Source organism: Raphanus sativus, chromosome 1 (assembly GCF_000801105.2).
Source record: "Raphanus sativus cultivar WK10039 chromosome 1, ASM80110v3, whole genome shotgun sequence".
In the NCBI taxonomy this organism is placed as follows: domain Eukaryota; kingdom Viridiplantae; phylum Streptophyta; class Magnoliopsida; order Brassicales; family Brassicaceae; genus Raphanus; species Raphanus sativus.
This window is the reverse complement of record NC_079511.1, coordinates 9,822,309-9,827,662: the sequence shown is the minus strand read 5'-3', so window position 1 is coordinate 9,827,662 and position 5,354 is coordinate 9,822,309.

Sequence of the window (5,354 nt, the reverse complement as noted above, 5' to 3'; positions counted from 1 at the left end):
TCTCTCTCTCTCTCTCTTGATATCCCCTTAATCGTAAACCTTTTTTTTTGAAATATAAAAATGTAAACATTCTTTTAATTCATCGATTATCTTTTTAACTACCACAATTTTTATTTATATGGAAATATTTCCTAGTTTAATATTTTATCATGAATTTTTCTTGGGTGAATACCAACTAATCATAGTTTGCCAATTAATGTACAATTTTTTTAAATATAATAAAATAAATAATAATAATTTGTGTTAAGTTTTAAAATACAAGAAAAATATTTATTAGCTGCAAAAAGATGATTTTTTTTAACAATTTTAAAACCGTCACAAAAAAATTAAATCATAAAACACTAAACACTAAACACTATACCCTAAATCCATGGACAAAGTTTAAACCCATGGGTAAAAATCCAAACACTAAACCCTAAATTCTTGGATATACCCTAAACTCTCTCTCTCTCTCTATAATTTTTATTTGTGTTTTTAATAAAGTAATTATAGTGTTTTAGTTTATATAGTTGCAATATTATTGCTAATAAGAAAGGCAATATGAAAGTAAATGCAAAATTAGATTATGTTAAATAGATATCTTATAAGTTCGAAGTTTAGATATTTAACATTTTTTTTACTGATTTGAGACTTGGTAAGCAAGAAAAATATTTAGTAGGTAAATATGGTAAGCAAGAAAAAAATTTATAATTTTTTAACTGATTCAATTAAATGCAAAAAACTTAACATGCACAACGTCCTCGTATGTATTAAACAAAACATATGTGTTTTACAGAATCTGATCGATATTATTATCATGCAATGTTATCTAAGCCAATGAAGTAGTTAAACAAATGTGTTTTCTTGCACTGTACGTCTATTTAGCTTCTTTCTATAACCTTACTTGACAAAAAAGAGAAGATAACCCTTTTATTAGTTGAAGCTGTTGTTTTGGTTATTAAACTTCCGCGAAGAAGACACACATAGTTCTTTTTTTTTTGCTTCAAAGAATTCATACAACATATAACTTACATACATGAAACATCAGTATGCACAAATAACCAAACTATAGCATACAAAAAAATACATGACAGTCTATCAAACTTGACTATAATGTTACTGGTTCGTTAATCCAATTTTGGCTATGCAGAGAAGCAAATGACTCCGAATATTACTTAAATAAAAACTATGGTTATACCATAGCAGCAAATGTTTGATCACAATGCAAGACTTCCTTTGAATGCAAGACTTCCATTGAATAGCAGCAAATCACCATAGAAGCAATTGTTTCACCCACTTGCTTTGTCAAAATACACGACTTACTAACGTAATGCTTGCGAGAAACAGGGAAATAAACATCAGCTCCACGAGCAGCTCGGTTCTACAAAAACATGAAAATTGTAGATAACTATGGTCGACCTATAAAACAACAAAAAATCAGTGTAAAGACTATGAAAAACATAAAGTTTATTCTTCGTAAACGTATCAAATCTTTTCCTTCTCTCTCTCAATCTTCCATAGTTACTCGGGACTGAAGTTTGCTCGTCCCTTAGCTCGCCCTTAGCTCTCCGTGTTTGCTCGTCTCTTAGCTCTCCCTGTTTGCAAACGGCAAACTCATCCGATTTGGCCTTCGCAACTGAATTTCAAACTCATCCGCTTTGGCCTTCGTCCCTTAGCTCTCCCTAACTTTTGTCCTCCTCGTCTACGCTAAGGGCTGGCTCATCGATCTCGGGGTCAAGAACCCGCAACAGAAGACGGCAAGACTCGAAGGGAGAGAACGATGACGTGATGTTTCAAAGTGTTTCTGCTTCGTGGTGGTGAGTTTCGTACGCTCTTTATCAACATGCTGAGATGGGGATTCAAACCATAACTTGGAAATGTAGTTGTTTCTACACGTTTAACGTCAACGCAGTTCGCGCATGAATGAAAAAAAAAACTGGATTCGTTTCTTGTAATGGAAGCAAATAAGGAAACAAATCAAAGAATTAAATGCTCCGTTTTTCTTAAACTCGCTCACAGAGTGACACGTGGATCCGAGCCTTCTCATGCATTCTCACAAAAATCGTTTAAGGAAAGCCTTAAAAATGCTTCTCCTTTAATATATAGGGGATATATGTATATGTATATACGCATATATAGACTATATACATATGCATATACATATATGTATATTAAGAGACTAACCACACGGACCTTGCAATAATCATGCTCTTAAACAGATTCAATTACCACCTGAGAAGGCACAAGATTTAAAAAAAAAATATTAATAAAAATACATAATATAAATACAATACATTTAACTTATATGACAAACCAAATTTGTTTACTCAGTTTTATGTACTATTGTAAAGTATATGAGAGGTTTAATCCATTTTTAAAATATATTATCAAATTTTACTGGGTTTCTGTTAGACTAACTCGTGTCGGTTTACATGTTAGAATTATATTTTTGGGTTTTATCAAATTTTTAATTATTGTATTTTTTAAATCCAAATTTTGTGGAAGCATATCATTTGGTAGAACCTCTATATATGAAGAACATAAGCCAAACTTTATTATATATGGTCATTGGGTTTACTGGTTCAACCGCAGGTCCGGATTGAGTATAAAAACACTGTCTATATCTTAATTCGTTTATAAAACACATATGTACTTCTCACTAAAAGAAGTTAAATATTTTATAAGAATATAATAGTAATGTAGATGCATTATTGTCTTTAGCATTTGGTTTCGGTTCTCATTATTTCTATTTGTTGCACTGTTTTTCGGTTTCAGATAAATGTATCCATAATTATACACTATCATATATAAAAATTCGTATAAAAATTATTAGTTTTCGAAAATTTATAAGAATATAATAGTAAAGTAGATGCATTGTTAGTCTTTAGCATTTAGTTTCGGTTCTCATTATTTCTGTTTTTGCACTGTTCTTCGGTTTCAGAAAAATGTGTCCATGACTATACACTATCGTATCTAGAAATTCATACAAAAAGTTATTAGTTTTCGAAAATAAATCCGCGCTTTCTAAGCGTGTGTCAAAATCTAGTTTAATAGTTATTTTTACTACCTTTATTTGTTCCCTTTACTCTAATATAGTTTAAATAATAAAATAATTAGATTTGTAATTGATCATAGTATTTCAATCTTTTCTTTATAAGTTATACCAATGTTATTGTTTAAAGAAATTGATTTTTAAAAATATCAAAATAATGTAACTACAAACTGGCTAATGTATCAAAATAATGTAACTACAAACTGGCTCAGAATGGACAATTGCTAAAGTCAACTCGTTTTTGGGTAACCTAGTAACGTAGATACTGGATGCATTAATTATTATTATTTTTGAAAAAAGAAAAAAAAAAGAAAAAAAATTTACTATGACAAAATATTATAAATCTTTTATATTAAGGTTCAAAATTTCTACTAAATACACTTACAATGCAAGAAAATCTTGCACTTCAGACATGTGTGGATTTAGTTGCACTTCAGAGACATTGTATGCATTTGATATACTGCATTCAGTTGGTAAACAAATACAATTTAGTGTATATAATAAAAGAGTAAATACACAATAAGTTTGACAAATTGTGTGATATGATAATATTATATTTTTTAAAGCTCACCTTTCCAAACTTTGATCTTCCTAAATCTGATAAGACAGATAATAGCATGCTCACTACGCGTTTGTATAGCTTCCATAACATCAGTTGCAAAACTCCCCCACAAAACAGTATGTAGACGTTCATCATTATAAAAGTATTTGGTTAGTTTGGATTGTGCTGAATACCACGGAAAAGTCTATTAAAAACAACAGTAAAATTAAAATTACCCTGCATTTCTTAATTCCAAGGCAATCTTGTTTGTGTCTTTCCCATTGATTGAGAGAACTTAAATTGGGGATATTTCAACAATCTGTCCAATGACATTTGTGCCATAGCAACAATGAACATTAGTACAATATAATATGACAAAAGATTAAATTTAAAAACTACTCACCAACCAAGTAGTCCGTATTGAGCGACCCATCAAAAATATCACGATAGTTAGCAGACTCAAACCCAAAAACCTCAATGGGCAACTCGCAATTTTTCACACGTGTGGTTTCAAGAAAAGAAATCTTGGATAGATGGTTAGTAGTTCGGTACGAACCACATGAGTGACCAGCTGAGAAGTTGATGAGTATCTTTGAATCAACCTGGTACAGAACTGGATCAAATCGATTCACCAAATCCTTCTTCACGGACGCATGAATTTTCACTCCCTGCAATGTAAATTGCCAAAAAAAAATCATAAGAACATATCTTCCATATAAATAGGATTTTAAGCAACAAAAAAAAAACAATAAATCTCACGTTAGAGTCGACGACGACCATCTCAATTGTTAATCCTCCTGCAGCGGAGTACTGCTTCCAAAGTCGAATGATCCTAACCTTGATCTTCCACATGGTTTTGAAAGGTTTGAGATCAGTCACACTGCTGAAAGAAGCCATTATTTTGTTTGCTTAAAAGGTATAAAGAACGTCAAGAGAAGTCGTAGGTGTGATCTATTTTTGGTGGTGTTAGACCACTTTATATAGTTGAGAAGATACAAAGAGATTAGGTATAGACGATATAAATGTGACCACTATTAATTAAGCTTGGGTACAAAGCAATCGAATGAGCATTTATATTTATTTCTCTTTGAAAGTAAAATATACAAAAATTATGGGAAAGCAATCATAAAAATTAAACAGGTGAATATTTATATTCCAAATCGTCTAATTGAATAAACGAAAAGTGAAATAATATATTACGTATATCTAATATCACGGTCTATATTAATAGTGACCACTATTAATTAACCTTGGATTGAAAGCAATCGAATAAAGCATTTACTTTTATTTCACTTTCAAGGTAAAATATACAAAAATTATGGAAAACAGTCATAAAAATTAAAAAGGTGAATATTTAGATTCCAAATAGTCTACTTTGATCAACGAAAAGTGAAATAATATATTACGTATACCTAATATCACGGTCTATATTAATGTTTGCCGCTTCTCCAAGTTATAAATATTTTTAGACCAGAAGACATATATATGTCACGGTCAAGTCTGTAAAAATATGGTTTTTAATATGTATCAAAATTGAAAATCTGAAAAACTACTCTTGAGAGAAAGCATTAATAAGAACGATTGAATATACCCTATATTTTTATATATGATTAAAGGGAATCGAGGAAAGTAATTCATGCGCTAGTTGGAATGTAGTTTTACCTAGTCTAGAAATCATTATCTATCTTTACATTGTCATATAAAATAAAATATTGATATAATAAGTTCATTATTGAATACAGTAAAATGTATAAGATATTGTTAATAAAAAAAATTATATAT